Here is an 18,863-nt window from a genome sequence, read left to right on the forward strand (position 1 = left end):
TAAAAGTTCTACAAAAATAATAAATCTTATTTCAAACGAATGCAAAAGTTCTCCGGGTGTCCAAAGGCATTGAAATCTAATTTATATGTCCTTTTAACGGTCACTGAAAATGTGTGCTGCATTTTGCTAATTTGTTGCACTACATGATTAAAAAACCGCATTGCATGTTGATTTGGGGAACAGTATACCAAATTAGGGTTGTATAGCAGAACCATTTTCTCCTAAAAAAACAGGAGGTCCTGATTTCATTCACATACTTTTTTCCAAACTACTCCCGGCTCTCTTACAGCTTTGAATACTAAAATATTTGTGAGGTATCATACCTCAAAAACTGTGATTTGTGTGTTCAGTATAAAAATTTAAATAAGTCTTGCAGCATTTGAACCAAACTCCAGGGATGGATGTGATGAAATTTGACCATCTGTTAACATTCAATATTCAGGGAATGCAGTGTACCAGAATGTGTTTTACCAGGGAATTGCGTCCTTGACCTTGCCATCTAATCTGCAGGCAAATATCTTCCCGTGTAAAGGTATGTGGTGAAACTCCTTATTTGTATGCACACTAGTATGTTCTGGCCTAGTGTTTGTTCAGAATGAGTTTCAGATGTTTTGTAGTTATTTACTAAGTCTTTTTCTTTCAGGTCTTGCATGGTAAGTAAAGGGTAAAGGTACATCTTGCCGGATGTTCTAGCAGAACAAAACTGATTTAACTGCTATAGAAGACTAAAATTATTGTACAATTAGACATTGATTTCAGCTGTAATAATTTAATAACTCTTTAATTAAACATAAAGCTAGCAGAAAGAAAAATGGATTGATGCAGCCTTCACTATCCTACTTATTATTTTTCAGTTGCAAGATGGCAAAGCTGACAGAAACAAACCAGCTGACTGACCATATGCTAACCTACATATTCTTCATTAGCAAGATGGCGCCAAACAGTCAAAAACAGAGTTACGACAGCAAACAGATGCATATGAATGTGGATGTAAGTATGTGAACTTGTTCAGTGACGGTCAGGGTGATTCAAAGTTCCCAGATGAGCCTGTGTTATTCAGCGGTAGTTATCTTATAATAACACACCCTGGAATGTTGCAACTGACCAATCAGAATGAAGTATTCAAGACAGTCATGCTATAAGTAAGGGATAAAGTACATCCAGGTGGTTGTTATTGCAGAATAAAGCTCGACAGACTTATGCGCAGCAAGACACAAAGCGGAGCTATGTTTGTTAAAAACTGAAGGTCTTTATTATGCAAAACCAACCACCTGGATGTACTTTATTCCTCTTATTACATGTTTACCTGCCACAATATTTTTAAATTAAACATAATACAGTGTTCTGAGCCATAATAGTTTATTAATTCTTAAATCAAACACATAGCTGAAAGAAACAAGGCAAGCTTATTCTGAAAACGTACCCCTATATACATTTCTGGAGAGCACTAAATACGTCCCAGGAGATACGTTTTTTTTTTTTTTTTTTTTGCAGTTTTTGTTTTTGGAAATCCACCAGAGGTCGCTGTGTACGCTTTTGGAGATCTCAAATTTCTCTCGCATAAGTCCACCAGAAGCCACTATTGACTGACTGACTGACTGACCAACCGACTGATACACCCACCCCCTTCCCTAAACCCAACCAACAGCGTTTTCAAAAGCAATGCAGAAGAAGAAAAGCCTCCTGATTTTTACCATGTTTTCAGATTTTACCACATTCTCTCCCTGTTATTTACTTTTTTATTTTTGGGCTTCAATTTTTGTCTTACCTGTTTGCTGGAACCGTTCTTCACCAGACTCAAACCCAGTCGCCGCAGTCAACTCCGCTCTGCGTCTCAAGTTCACTGACGTATGCTGTGAGCCATTTGACAAACTTGTAACAGCAGGAAAACCGTCCATACAGACGTAAGTGGTCAGCTGGTAAGCAAGAAAAGGAACGGCGCCATACCCCCCTGTATCATTCGTTTTAAAGACGAAATGCAGCCATACATACCTCTAGCTACATAATTCGCGATCTCCAGAAATGTATATATGGCTACGTTTTCAGAATGAGCCTATTTTGGACAGAAACATAAACAGCTGAATGGAGCATATACTAACCCGTGCATTATTCAGTCACAAGATGGCGCCAAAAGATAAGCATACTAATATGTATGTGAATATATTCACCAATGAGCAAAAAGATTCACACAGATGAATCTGGGTTATTAGTTTAATCAGTTGGCGACTGGGAATAGCCTACCTTGGAATGTCAGCATTGACCAATCCAAATCAAGTATTCAGAGAGCCATGTAGTAATAAGCATTATCAACAACACAGCACACTCTTAAATGGCGCTGTTCACCTGCAGAGCTGAGTGAGATCTTGACATCTGTTTCAAGAGAGGCTCTTTATGCGGAGTTTAATGCCGATGACACTCCAAGGGATCACCGCTTGTTCCCTGGAGGCGAGGGTACAGCCGGCCGTCTCCAGGGCAGGTACAGGTGCTTGCTATCTCACGTTTCCCAGGCGACAATCTGGATCCTCCTGCGCTCATTGTGCAGTGGGTGGCTCTCGGCAGACTTTTATTAACGCCTTTGAGCTGTGTAGTTCAGACATGCTTAGCAGGGCAGATGTAATTTGGTTTAAATAATCATCGCTGGTGTACGAGAGAACATTCAAGCATGGATGAGACTTTCGAGAGTGCGTATTAAACCTTCCACATGAAAAAAATACTATAGTACTGTTTTTGAACCATACTATAGTAAAGTATGCATTATGCTGCATATAGTACAATATTAACAACTCTGTATTAACTATAGTGAACTAATTAATGCTGTAGTATCTTTTAGTTTTTACTACAGTAAACTGGTGTTTTGTAGTGTAATATACCCTAAAGTTGTAAAAAACTACAGTGTTTGGTAATTTGTGTGTTACAATATTTAGAACTCTTTGTTAATGAATGCTACAGCATACAACTAGTGAATTCATAAACTGTAATAAATACTGTAGTATATTTTAGTTTTACTACAGTAAACTGTGGTGTATTGTTTTGTAGTAATAATATACCCTATAGGCCATTTCATTGCAGTGATGTCATAGGCCCATGAACATTTCCTGCTTGTCATCAAACTCATAAGTGTAACAAGGCGATTCAATCATCCACATGAAAAAATACTATAGTAGCCCACAATAGAGTGTTTTTGAACTATACTATAGTAAAGTATCATGCTGTATATAATTTAGAATACTGTATTAACTATAGTGAACTGATGGATTGTAATAAACACTAGTATATTTTGGTTTTACCACAGTAAACTGTGGTGTATTGTACTAATAATGTACCCTACACTCTCAGAAATAAAGGTACATGAGCTGGGACTGGGGTGGTACCTTTTCAAAAGGTACACATTTGTACTCCAAGGGTCCATATTGGTTTCTAAAATTTTAAGAGGAACACTTTTGTACTTTTGAGGTACTAATATGTACCCATGAGGTAATAATATGGATGTTTAAGGTACAAATTTGTAACTTTTGAAAAAGTGCAACCCCAGTGACAGCTCACGTACCTTTATTTCTGAGAGTGTGTAGAACTTTTCACTGTGGTGATGTCTCCTCACTGGACAAAGACCAATCAAACTTATGATGACATCAAGTATTATCTAGTCAAAAGTAGGAAATGAGGCCTCTTCATAAAATGCCTGTGGTTTGATTTGCCTGAAAAAAAAATACAGGACAAAACCCGCCCCGTATTGATTCAAAATATTGATATTGACAGATATTGACGATTCTGTATTTTAAGAGAAAGGTGGCAAACCCAAAGTCTGAATGTACAGCTAAACTTGCGTGTATGTGTGTACAGGAACACTTATAGCCTGCAGCATCTGCATTTTATGATATCAATCTGGGCTTGTCTAGGCTCGTGCAGTGGTGAAATGGGAGAGCAATTATATATGAAAGGAGTGTTTCAAATAACAGCACATCAATTCTTACAAAACACTGCGCAGAACACATCAGAGGGGTAAAACTGTTGTCAACTGATAATTTCACGGGCAATCATGGTATTTTTTTAACTTGAATATCTGTGGTAATCATTATTTTGTCCCGACTCATAAAAAACATAACATAGATTCATTACAGTTTGTCAAAATTAAAAGTAAAAGTTAAGCCTATCTAATTAGAAAGTATTTGAACATATATGTACGTATTTGTATTTCTGATGGTTGAAAAAAATATACAACCTATATCAGAAAAAGTATGGAAAATGCCAATAAAAAAAAGAAAGTAGTGATCTCTAAATTTACTTTGACTTATATTTCATTGCAGACAATAAAACAAACATTTAATATGTTTCTCATGATTTTTATTTGTTTATTTATTTATTTTTAAAATAAACACATATTCCAATTTTGGGTCTTGCAACAAATAAAAAAAAAAAAGTTGACAGTAAAGCATTTACCACTTTGTAATGTTACCATTCCTTTTCACTACACTTAAAAGACGTTTAGGGACTAAAGACACCAAGCGATGAAGTATTACAGGTGTAATTCTGTCCCATTCTTCCTGCAAACAAGTCTTAAGGTGGGCAACAGTACAGGCTCTTCACTGGCGCATGTTGCGCTTCAACATTCTCGATCTCAACAATTCAACATTCTCTACTGGAGACAGGTCAGGACTGCAGGCAGGCCAGTCTAGTACCTGTATTCTCTTTCTGATTCGGAGTTGTATTTGAAGCAGCCATTTTTGCAATATTTCTAAATATTGTAATGACCTGGCCCACAGCACTATAGCCAGGTGCATCATGGGAAATGGGTTAGAGTTATTTTATTGTAAAGTCTAGATCGGTTATGCATCTGGCCGGAGGTACGATATGCACATCAATATAGCAGCATTTTTATGACACTGTATAACAATAAATAATCATTTTACAGTACTGTGACGGTTGGCTTAGGGTTTGTATGGGCTTGGTTTGTATTGGCTTTAGGGTTTGTATTGGCACCCCGGTTTGTATTGGCTTTAGGGTTTGCATTTGTATGGAGTGTATCATGCGTGTATGTGAATAGAGTGTCATGTGTATTGAGTGTATCGTGGTTCTGTCCCAGACACTGACAGAACTGTATATGTATAGAGTGTATCCTGTGTATATGCATGGAGTGTTTTATGTGTGTATATGTATGGAGTGTGTATCATGTGTGCATATGTATAGTGTATCATGCGTGTATATATCTTGTGTGTATCTGTACAGAGTGCTGTTTGTGTAAGGGTTCATCAACTTCCAGTAGCTGAGTGGTTCTATGATTCACCTCTCACACCAGAGACCTGGGTTCTATCCCAGACCCTGACAGGACATGTGTGTGTAGAGTGTATTGTGTGCATATGTATAGATTGTTGCAAAATCGCAAAATTCTTCATGATTGAGCGGGCGCAGTTATTGGAGTCTTTTTGGCTCGTGACGTTTTGTCACATTCACTTTCATTGATTTTTAGACGTTAAAAACAGCTTGTTACGCTGCTTGATGTTGTAAACTGACTTTTTTATTATCGTGTTATTCTACTGTTTATGTAGACATGAACACACTTGTTTGTAGAGCTACTAGTTTGACTGTTTTCTGACGTTTATTATTCCTAGACCTCAAAGGCAACTGAATCGGAAGTTCTAAAACAATTGCACTTCCACATAGTAGAATAAGATCAATACTCTACTGTATATTCTGTATTTTCAGGCATTGAATAAACTAAGCATGAAGCATGTGGCACAGTTGGCACAAAGCCAGTCCAGTCCATCACAAGAGCCCTCGACCCACTGAAGCACTGCTGATAGCCACATGCTGCGTCATGTCATGGTATTTAAGATTTCTATTTTTAATTGAACTCGATCACAAGATACCTACACGTTAACCTTTAAAGTGGGCGCACAATGCATAATATTTCAGACAGAGAGAGAGAAGCTGAGGTTCCTCTGAAAGTGCATTAATGCACAAACTCTGCCTGAAGCAATTATGACCGAGCTGCAGTCTTTGTCTGAGTATACAAAAGACATCATTGCAATTCGATTTTGATTATTTTGTGCTTCACAGTCACCTGTTTTTACCCAAGTTATACATTCAAGATAAAATAAAATGAAAAAAATAAGAGTTTTAATAAGAGATCAAAAATTGAAGGATTAGTTCACATTCAGAATGAAAATGTCCTGATAGTTTCAGCCCAGGCTTATTGGAAATATGTGCCTCAGCTTACATTTTTCAAAACATAAAATACATTACTCCGTGTAGGTTTCGTTGCACGTTTCAGATGACAAATCCACTATAGGGTGCTGTCTACATTTTCTGAATCTGAAAAACATTACTTAGGGTACGTTGTTGCACGTTTCAGAAGCACATCCTTCTTGTACACGTCCAGGAGAAGACGGAGCTTGTCGAACAGATCATCTAACGAACCACTGAGCTAAACCCTTCCCTAAACCCAACCTATAGTGTTTTCAAAAGCAGACGTGAGAGTGCATTGTAAACAAGTAGATTTACTTTGATTTTACATTACTTTTATCTTTCTTGTTGATGCATGCTTCGCCAAGCTCGAACCCGAGCGCTCTGCATCACAAGCACAACACCATACATAATGAGCTACTCGCAAATTGACTACGCCAGAAAAGTGTCCATGTGAAGATAGATAGGTGATGCAAACGTATTCGTTACAAATCATAGACAGCTTTTTATGTTGTTTATTTGGTGTTGTTCCACACAATCCTTTATTGGTTAATAATATGTCTCTAAATATCTATACATACAGATATTATATAACATAAAAGGGTTGTCCTTTTTCTTTTAATGAGTTATGGGTGTGTTTTTGGCGTAATGTGGATTAAACCAGAGTCAGAGAATAAGAGTCCATCAATTAGAGTTACATCTTCCATTCCCTTTAAGAGCTACCAGGGTAGCAACGAATTCTGGCCCAGATTTGGCATAAAGCTGGCACAGCAGGCATTCATCATCATGTGGGCCAAACATGGCTCAGGTTTGACAGAGGTGGCACAGTCTTTAAGTCGGCACGCAAGACGTGGGTCAGAGGACAAATGCAGTATTTGGCCCGGATGTTAAAAATTTATATGTGGGCCACGTAAAGCTAAGGTCACACTGGGCTTTGTGTGTGCGAAATTCTGTCATGTGGCGCTGTGATAAGGGGCGGGATTAAACAAGCTGATTAGACATTATTAAAGCGAGCGATTGCTCAATATTTTAAATCTCTGTCCAGAGAGGTCATGTTTTAATCCTCAATTGGTCTCACGCAGTCAAGTGATGGGATTTCGCAGGTCAGAGTTCACCAAGCTTGAACTTTGCACCGCACCAACTTCCGAAACTTGACGCATGACCTTGCGTTTCCAGTCTGACGCATTCGCATGTGTATGAATGGAAGTCTATGGGAGGAAAAGCCCAGTGTGACCACAGCTTTAGTGTGACACCCCCGACTCGTTCCTGCTCACCTAATCACCGCTCTCCCTTACAAACCACCTCCATCCAATCCCGTGAACCCTCACCGGCCTTCTAATCACCTGCACCTGATCCCCATCATCAAGGACATTATAAAAGCTTACCTTATACTCTCATTCCTTGACCAGTATTGAAGCCGGATGGTTGTCCTCATCTTCGCTCCTTCGTCTTCTCCTCTTCTTCCATGGATGTTTCTTATGTGCCTTCCAATCCTTTACACGGATCAAGGGGGAAGTGATTACTCTTATATGGTGTTTGCTAGCACTGCCATTTACCTGGTGAACTGTGTGTCTATATTCTCACCTGCTGATGTTCCCAAGAACGAACTATATCTGAGATCGCTAACATCAGATGTTTACATTCCCAGCTGTGGAAGAAGATCGCTAACAGCTCTGACACCACTCTCCCACCTCCTCACTTTAAGTGCACTGTTTTGAATAAAACTGATAAAAGATAACCTTCCTTGTCTACAAGCGTGACAGTAAGTTTGGCCGATCTTGACCCACATTTAAAATGTATTTAAATAATTTTAAAAAATATTTTGATGTACAAAGTAAGAATAATCGGTAAGAATGCAAGTTCAGAATAACAAACAGAAAGTCCTCCAAAGCAACCAAGGCAAAAACAGTAATCCAAATATCAGTAGTCAACAAACACAGGCTCAAAGGTCATAACAGAAAGGCAGAACAAAACAGTGAGAAAACGCTCAGTAAGGCAGCAGATACTGGCAATACTTCGAGTGTTTGGTGTGGCCAGGTTAATAAGGCCACCAAACAGGAAGTAACCAACAAAGAACTGGCAGTCAGAATTCAGGTGAGGGCTCCCTCTGCTGGCTGGATGAGTGGTTGTCAGTCCTGTTTGTTACAGATGTCGTGACACCAAATAATGACAATGGCCAAACATGGTCCATAGCTGGCCCAGCTCAGGCCAAGTTATGGGTTATGAACTTGGCTGAGACTAGGCCCAGATATGGTCCATTTTTGGCCCTTATATGGAAGCCAGACTTGGTCCAGTCATGTACCGTAGTTCACTGTGGCATGTGGGCCAAGAAAAAGCTGACTGTGTGGGTCAGAGCTGGGCCAAAGAAATTTTGCCTTGTGGGTTAGTTGCTAGACCCAGAGGCAAGGCTAGTAATTTTCAGCACTAGAAAGAATATTTGAGGTTGGGCCCTGGCTAATACTGTTAATAGTGATAAAGCAGATATCTTAGAATCGTCCTAACTTACCCCCGCTATAGCAGAGCCCCTGGCTAGACCATCTACAGAACAAGCCGGATTCACGAAAAGAAGAGGTAGAAGTTTTTTTATATATATATATATATAGAGAGAGAGAGAGAGAGAGAGAGAGAGAGAGAGAGAGAGACAATAATGCTCTTTTACAATTTAATCCTTTAATTTTACATATTTAAAGATGTTTCGGTGACCCTTTGTGTGATAAGCAATGTGTATGCATGTTAGGTGCATATCAATATAAATAACAACAGCAAAAAAAAAGAGCAGCTTTTAGTTCAGAGATGCCTAAAATAGGGCCCGTGGCTAACATTGGCCCATGGTAACCTATGATTTGGCCCACCATCCCATCTGAGAAGAGACTTCGAATGAAGGTTGCGGCAAATGCCTTCAACAGAGATCGTCATTTCTAATGTAACATAACCTTTTGTTTGTTTAATTGTTGAGCTACAAAAATGAAATGAAATGTTGCATGAATCAGATTTTTAAAAATGTAAATAAGATCACGCGTAGTTGCCAAGTTGCCTTAAAATAGCAACACACCAACAATATTCCTTGAAGGGGACATATTATGCCCCTTTTTACAAGCTGAAAAACAAGTCCCTGATGTCCCTAGAGTGTGTATGTGGAGTTTCAGCTCAAAATACCACACAAAAAATGTTTTATAACTCGTTGAAACTGCCCATTTTAGGATTTGATCCTAATAGTGTCGTTTTGGTGACTGTCGCTTTGTATTCAAATGAGAATTTGGCGGAGCTACAAATGCCTATGTGTCAGCATAGTGGCAGATTCTAAAACACGACTAACATCCTATGCTAATGAGGTGGAGATGGTCACTAGTGGGTGGAGATTTCCCCCTCTGATAATGTCAATCAAAGTGTCTCTGCAGACTGCTTATCAAGTGACAGTATAAAAAATAAAGCTAATATATTTTGGGTGCGCAAATGCATTTAAACAATGTGGGATGTGAAAATAATACCTGCAACGGGCTAAAATTAGCTAAAAAAATCACATTGCATTATGTGTATGATAGAGACCTTTGTATCAATGCATTCTATAGCACTTTTAAAGGGGTGGTAATCTAATTAAAACCCACACAGATTGTAATTCAATCCAGTAAATCCAGCAGTTTCGAATGTTACCAAAAGTAAATAACCGTAGTGTCTCAGATGTTGAGTAGTGCTGAGTCAGACTGCGGCAGCTGTGTTTTCGTGAAGAAGTGAAGACTGATGCTGACTTTGAGCTTGAGGAAAGAGAACATCAGCATCAATCTGTCCACTTACTGTTGTTGTGCCTGAGATATGGATTCGCTGGCAGATTTGGAGGGTGGCTTTCCATACTAAGGGTCGGATTTAGAATCTACTGAGCTTCCAACTGCATTCATATGCTGTAACCTTCTAAGCAAACATCCTAAAGCGAATGATTTTCATGCTAATAGCGCTCCTCGTGTGAAGTGCACTCCAGTCAATGGATTTGAAGTGTTTGTTGTTAAGCTAATGACGCAACACTCTAATAAGCATAAAATGCGCAGCACTGGGAATATATTTAGCAACTAGTTGCATTCTGAGATTGACTGCATTCAGAAATAATATCAGAATCAGAAAGAGCTTTATTGCCAGGTATGTTCACACATACGAGGAATTTGTTTTGGTGACAGAGCTTCTACAGTGCAACAGGATAACAGAGACAGGACAAAAAACAGATAATAAATATATTTTAAAAAAAATAGAAGTAGTGAGTGCAAATATACAGATTGACAAGTGTATGTACATGTTTATTACTATATACAACGTTATATGTGCAGCTGTTATGTGCAAATTGGCATGTAAAGTGTGTTGTTAAATAAGTGTATATGTGTATAAAAGTGTATAGCAAGTAGTGATGTTGGTTTCACAATTATTATCATCAAGTGTTCATGAGATGGATTGCCTGAGGGAAGAAACTGTTTCTGTGTCGGGCTGTTCTGGTGCGCAGTGCTCTGTAGCGTCGACCAGAAGGTAAAAGTTCAAAGAGGCAGTGTGCTGGGTGTGAGGGGTCCAGAGAGATTTTGGCAGCCCTTCTGCTCGCTCTGGATAAGTACAGTTCTTGGGGAGTAGGAAGGGTTGTACCAGTGATTCGCTCAGCAGTCCGAACTATTCGCCGTAGTCTTTGGAGATCGTATTTAGTAGCTGAGCTAAACCAGACAGTTATTGATGTGCAGATGACTGATTCAATGATGGAGGTGTAGAACTGTTTAGCAGCTCCTTTGGGAGGTTAAACTTCCTCAGCTGACGAAGAAAGTACAGCCTCTGTTGAGCTTTTTTGACAATGGAGTCAATGTGAGTGTCCCACTTCAGGTCCTGAGAGATGGTGGTGCCCAGGAACCTGAATGACTCCACTGCTGCCACAATGCTGTCCATGATGCTCAGTGGGGGGAGAGCAGGGGGGTTTCTCCTAAAGTCCACTATCATTTCCACTGTTTTGAGCGTGTTGAGCTCCAGGTTGTTGTGGCTACACCAGACAGCCAACTCCTTAACCTCCTGTCTGTAGGCAGACTCGTCACCGTCCTGAATGAGGCCGATAAGTGTGGTGTCGTCTGCAAACTTCAAGAGCTTAACAGAGGAGTCTTTTGAAGTGCAGTCATTCAGGTACAGGGAGAAGAGCAGTGGGGAGAGGACACACCCCTGGGGGGCGCCAGTGCTGATTGTGCGGATGCTAGATGAGAATTTTCCCAGCTTCACCAGCTGCTGCCTGTCCGTTAGGAAGCTGTTGATCCACTGACAGACAGAGGTGGGCACAGAGAGCTGAGTTAATTTGGGCAGGAGAAGTTTTGGGATGATAGTGTCCCAAATATTATAAACAATATTATATTATATTATACAATATTATATTATAAACAATAAGTCAACAAAATAAGTTTTTGTTAATTGCTCAGTCGAGATTTTCTCTCGACTTTTTTTAACTCACTCTACACTACCTGATAAAAGTCTTGTCACCTATCCAAGATTTAGGAACAACAAGTAATATATCAGATATGATATCAGAAGTGGCTTTTCTGAAAGGCAAAGACCAAAATAAAATATGATCATGTCTTGATTTTTTATTATTTAATTAGGACAGTAAGGTCTGACTTTGCTTAGACAAAAGTCTTGTCACCTAACAAAAACAATGTACAGTATAGAATATCAAGTCATGGTGCAGTGAAGCTTGGACGACTGCATCCATACATCTCTGCAATGACTCAAATCACTTATTAATAAAGTCATCTGGAATGGCAAAGAAAGCGTTCTTGCAGGACTCCCAGAGTTCATCAAGATACTTTAGATTCATCAGACACTTTAAAGGGCTGTATGTGTTTATATATGTTTATTTATTTAGCTATTTAATATAATTACAGACGTTACAGTAGGCTGTTTCGCACTGTCATTGATCTGCAGTTATAATCAACTCATGTTCATTGAAAAGTTAGTAATAAACATTTCTACACAAGTATTATGTGTATGAAGCATCTGTTTTGTGAGAAGTGCTTCTCATATGATATGTAAGTGACCCTTACAGCTTTATTGTAGACATTTCCTCGAGCGAGAATGACGTCGACTGAAACTTTCTGTCATACACAGAATATTTTTTGCAAAGAAACTGAGATTAAAACATGTTACAAATCTCTGTGATCAGCTGCACCTCAATAATCAATTTTAGAAGTTTAAAACTTTGTAAAACGGAGCATTTTCGTAATAAAGTAAAATTGTTATGTAATTCTTAACTGCTGTATTCACCATGATGATGATGATGTGTGTGTGTGTGTGTGTGTGTGTGTGTGTGTGTGTGTGTGTGTGTGTGTGTGTGTGTGTGTGTGTGTGTGTGTGAGACTCATTATTTCAGAATGGCTTGAATAAACTCCACCACAAATACATCAATTAAACTTTCTTTTTTTGACGAGTGCCCTTATTTCAGCTTCATCCATGTCTGTCTGTCACTGTGCTGTTTATCTGACGTGATGCATGAAAAGCAGACATGCTATGTGCCCTTTATTATTACTGCTAGAGTTTTAACAAAGTCAAAAACTTTTCAGCGTTTTCATGCAGGACTGAATTTTACACTGTAGACTTTTCTTCATCTCTTACACATTTTTTAAATCTGCCTTTCTTTGGACATTATAAATGTTATCAGGGGGCAGGTCCAGGGAAAGAAAGGCTATTTCATGCCTCATTATGCGGAATCAAAAATGGCTGATAAACACTGAGCATTGCTTTTTCCATAAAGGCGAAAAACTCAGCAAATAATCATGGAGAGGAAGAGCTCTGTGTGTCAGCCACAATCACCATCATCAAACTAAACACACACACTTGTACAGATATATCTTTATGGGGACTTTTCACATACATCTATTATGACTCATTGTCCTCTTCGCCCAACTCCACCCCTAAACCCAACCCTCACAGGAAACATTGATTCATTCATTTTCCTTAGTCTCTATTTTAGAGGTCGCCACAGCGGAATAAACCGCCAATTATTCCAGCATACGTTTTACACAGCGGATACCCTTCCAGTTGCAACCCAGTACTGGAAAACACCCATACACACTCTCATTCACACACACTACGTCCAATTTAGCTTACCCAATTCACCTGTGTCGCATGTGTTTGGACTATGGGGGAAACCGGAGCACCCTGAGGAAACCCACGCGAACACGGGGAGAACATGCAAACTTCACACAGAAATGCCAACTGACCCAGCCGAGACTCGAACTGGAGATCTTCTTGCTGTGAGGCGACAGTGCTAACCTCTGAGCTACCGTGTCACCCCACAACAACAACAACAACAACAACAACAACAGAGAGAACTCTTCTAACTGATGTCACTTTACACTAATACTTGTTCATATATATCCTATCCCATGCAAACAAAAAACCCAACAACAGCCAGGCTTTCTTTCATGGTGTCTGCTGGCACGTTGTCTTGAATTAGTGCTCTTTAGTGTGGGAATGTGTTTAGGATCAGTCAGTGGAGAAGAATGGTTATAACTGACTATAAATGAATATATGTAGTCTGTTATTAGTAGGGTATGTGTACCAACAGGAGAGGACAAGCAGATCTTTATGTCTGTGCACTCAAATTTGGGTGTAACTTTGGCCAGTCATGGGGTAAAATTTCAGGTGTGATGTCAATGTTTCTATAAAGGCTCTTTTTTTTATAATTATTTTTAGGGGTTTTCACCTTTATTGGGATAGGACAGTGGAGAGTGTACAGACAGGAAAGTGTGGGGAGCAGAGATAGGGGAAGGACCTCGAGCTGGGAGTCGAACTCTGGTCACCGTGAGCACCTTCGTGCTATGTGTCAACGCACTAACCACTAGGCTATTGGCTTCGGCTTAGTCTCTATTTCAGAGGTCACCACAGCGAAATGAACCGCCAACTATTCTAGCATATGTTTTACACAGTGGATGCCCTTCCGGCTGCAACCCAGATACACCCATACACTCTCACATTCACATAAACTCATACACTACGGCCAATTTAGCTTATTCAGTTCACCTATAGCGCATATGTTTGGACTGTGGGGGAAACCAGAGCAAACCCACACCAACACAGGGAGAACATGCAAACTCCACACAGAAATGCCAACTGACCCAGCCAGGACTCGAACCAGCGACCTTCTTGCTGTGAGGCCACAGTGCTAATCTGACTGCTCATGATACAAAATCAACCATGTATTGCATTGCGAGATACATTACCTGCAAACAGTGTTAATTGTGTCCCTGTTCATAATCAATAACTACTGAGCGTAATGTTTTCCTGAAGAACAAATGAGTTTGGCTCAAGAAGAAAAGAGTGCCAGTGGAGCGTCCCGACACACGTTATTAGGCATCTGATAATGAGATGTGCATCAGTGGTGCATGAGAGAGAGAGTAATGATCACAGACTGTGTGTCTTATATTACCTACACTTATTCATGCAGATAAAGTCAGAATTATTGGCCCTCCTGTGAAGTTTTGTTTTCTTTTTCAAATATTTCACAAATGATGTTTGACAGAGCAAGGCATTTTTTTAACAGTATTTCCTATAATATTTTTTCTTCTGCTGAAAGTCTTGTTAGTTTTATTTTAGCTAGAATAAAAGCAGCATTACGTTTTTTAAAACCATTTTAAGTTCAATAGTATTAGCCCCCTTAAGCAACATTTGTTATCGATTAACTACAGAACAAACCACTGTTATACAATGACTTGCCTTATTAAAGTGAAGCCTTTAAATGTCACTTTAAGCTGAATATTAGTGTCTTAAAAAATATCTAGTAACACAATATGTACTGTCTTCATGGCTAAGAAAAAAGTTATTAGAAATTAGCTATTAAAGCATATTATGCTTTAAAAAGGTCATATTTTGGTTTTGGGGGTCTCCAACAACAGGCTGATATGCGTGCAAGGTCAAAAAACACTTTCATTGTCTTATAATATGCATTTATTTTTACTTAATTATCCCAACGACTCCCATATGATTCGTTCAGCGATTCATTTGTTCCCAAACCCCTCCTTAGCATGATGCTAATCTGCTCTGATTGGACTGATGACCCAGTCTGTTGTGATTGGTCGACTGCGTTTAGCGCAAGACAGAGAGAAACGCCCACCATGTCTTATTAACATTGTTGAAGTAGTCAGAGTGCAGGGTGTATGGGTGAGCCCAATGCACCAATCCACACAGCGGCAAAAGCTGAACTATTTTGAAACTTGACTGCCGCACATGTGTAGAAACAGCTGACGGTGGCCATAGCAATGATAAATGGTAGGGGATCACGAGCTCACAAATGCATTTAAATTTGTAAAGGAAGAAGCACGCGTTGCAATTTCAACGTAACTTTAGACACAATATGTGAATATAAAGAGTTAACCAGATGCAAAACAAGCCGCATGGAGCAATTACAAGAAACAAAACACAATTAAATACAGAAATTGCAAGCTAGACAAAACAAGGAGGCAGCCATTTTAATCGCACTTAAGTTACTTACACTTGTGAAATGTAGGAAGAAACTGATCCATGAACTGTGTACTGATAAAGTTCCTGTCAAGCTCTGACAAAGTCTCAAACATCAGTAGTCTTTTCTGATCCTTCCTTTAACAAACGGCAGACGAATCCCCAAATGCAGGGTAGATTATAGCATTAATAACCAGAACGTTCACTCATTAATGTTCACTCATCTTCAGTCATGAACAATCCCACACACACGCGCACTCTGCTAGCATTTGAAGGGAAAGGCACGTTCACGTTTTACCAGATCCAGCACTTCATTTTTGGTAATGTTTTGTGCTGACGTTTATACGAACAGGCAAAAGATCATTAAATGAACGACGAATCATTTAAACGACTCGATAGTAAAATCGATAGTTTTAAACACGGTGCATCTTTTAGATTTAACCCCCAGCTGGATGTTTTCATTCACTTACAGCTGTGTTACACAATGCATGGGCGGTCATTTTCAAAAACCCGTAATGGGGTTCTTTAAAACTATTATGTTTGAAATGTGTTGAAAAAATCTTATGTTAAACAGAATTGGGGGGGGGGGTATACAGGGGGGGCTAATAATTCAGAAGGGGCTAATATTTCTGACTTCAACTATGCGTCCTGAAATACTCTGACAGAGGAGCTGGAAGTGTCTCCTCATGATGTGAACAGTGTGTCCTGCTCTCTGGAGACATACACATAGGTTTGCTCTGACCCTGTCGACTGGGACACACTGTAAACAAATGCACAGAATTAGGGAGTTACATAAAGAAGCGCTTTTAATTACTTCAATGTAGGCTAGCGCTTGCGTTCGTTTCTCAGGAGAAATGCACAAACAAGTTCCACTGCTGTTTAAAATCATACATTTTCGTACGACTGAACTTGTACGACTTCGTTAGAATTAGCCACTAATCTGACAAAACGTAAAATGGTTACGTTTCCTTGTGAGATCAGGCTGGTTTATCTGTCACGCTGCTGTTTTGGACTGTTTGGCGCCATCTTGTGACACTGAATATTGCGTAGGTTTGTGTATATTCCATTCAGCCATTTTCATTCAGCATGTTCAATTAAGGAATTAATAAACTAAGCGGAACATTGGGTCTGATTCACTAACCATGCATAAGCCCAAATTTATGCGTAATGTGTGTATAGACGTAAATTATAGTTCATCAAAACTTTCGGACTAAAACCTATTTGTGTATTATGCAAATGACTAATCTTGTGGATGAGGACGCTCCCTGAGAACAATTCAAATTTACTAACACGAAAACGAGTTTACGATGAAACAAACGATGTTTACTAAAAACATATAAAGGTATTCGCATCGGACCATACTTTATCCCTTACTTTTTTTCTTTTATTTTGCTGCTTGTTCAAATGACTTATTAAAATGAGCTAAAACAACACAGACCGCATGGTGGCGGAGTGGGTAGCACGATCGCCTCACTGCAAGAAGACCACTGGTTCGAGCCCTGGCTGGGTCAGTTGGCATTTCTGTGTGGAGTTTGCATGTTCTCTCCGTGTTGGTTTCCTCTAGGTGCTCCGGTTTCCCCCACAGTCCAAAAATGAGTACTAAAGGTGAATTGAATAAGCTAAATTGGCCGTAGTGTGTGTGTGTGTGTGTGTGTGTGTGAGAGAGAGAGAGAATGAGTGTGTATGGGTGTTTCCCAGTGCTGGGTTGCAGCTGGAAGGGCATCCGCTGCATAAAACATATGGATTAGTTGGCGGTTCATTCCACTGTGGTAAACACTGATTAATAAAGGGACTAAGCTGAAAAGAAAATAAATGTATGAATAAATCAACACAATTCTTGAATTTTTTGGGAACAACTTAATTGTTTTATGTTCAGTCAACTTAAATGTGTTAAACGTTAAATTAACTGATTTGTGTTGAGACAACATGAATTAATTGAGTGAGATGAATTACAGTGTACTTAACAAGCACAGGGTTTTAATAATGGGTTCGTAAATGTTGAACTATGATTAATAAATGCAGTACAAATATTGTTTACTCTTAGTCCAGGTTAATAAAATACATTAACTAATGAAACCTTAAGGTAAAGAATGACACGGTGGCTCAGTGGTTAGCACTGTCACCTCACTCGCTGGTTCGAGTCCTGACTAGGCCAGTTGGCATTTCTGTGTGGAGTTTGCAAGTTCTCCCATTGTTGGCGTGGGTTTCCTCCGGTTTCCCCCACAGTGCAAACACATGCGCTATAAGGGAATTGAATAATATTAATAAACTAAATTGGCTGTAGTGTATGTTTGTGGATGTGAGAGGATGTTTCCAATACTGCGTTGCAGGTGGAAGAGCATCCACTGTGTAAAAGATATGCTGGATAAGTTGGCGGTTCATTCCGCTGTGGCGACCCCTGATGAATAAAGGGACAAAACCAAAGGAAAATGAATGAATGACCTTATGGTAAAGTGTGACCGTTTTTTCCTGTTTTGGAGGCTGATTTGGAAGTTGTGGTCTCTACAAAATAATAAAAAAAGAGTTTCTCCTAAATTCAGTCCCTGTTTTAGCAAACAATGACAGAATTGTCATTTTCGGTCCTGTAAGATGCTCTGGCAGTAAATTCCAATTTCTCACTGATCTAATGGCCGATTCCAATGGTGAACTCCAAAATGTTTCCCAGTGTAATCTTGTTAGTCTGCTTTTAAGCGGGAGCGTCACTGACATTGAAGCATGTGGACTGTAATGGAGTGTGTGCTGCACGCCTCAGCCGAGGCTTTGCTAATAATGACTTCCAGCAGAATAAATCAACAGACCGTCTCAGACATTACTTCACACTTGCTCAAAATCATGATGTACCGAGAAAATTGATATCGCAAATCGCTAGGGTCTGATTTGTGTGCAATTTCTTTGAGAAATTATTTAAAAGAAAATGAGAATCATGTGTGTAAAACGGTTTACTGTTTGTGCCAGTTTAATTCAGAAAAATCATCAACAATTTTCCCCCCAAAAAAGAAGAAAAACTGGTGATAAAGCACTTAGGCAGTGCTAAACAGAGTTCAATCATATAAGTATTCAGATCATTTTGTCAATTCACAGTAAAACTATGTTTCAGTTTGTAGTTACCATGGTTTTCCTTAAATTACCATAGTAAACATGTAGTTCATTTTGTGAATACTATGGATTTACTGCAAAAAAAAAAAAAAAGTTTAACTCATGTTCAGTATGATTATGATTGAAATCAT

The sequence above is a fragment of the Danio aesculapii genome, chromosome 16 (genome assembly GCF_903798145.1).
Source record: "Danio aesculapii chromosome 16, fDanAes4.1, whole genome shotgun sequence".
NCBI lineage: Eukaryota > Metazoa > Chordata > Actinopteri > Cypriniformes > Danionidae > Danio > Danio aesculapii.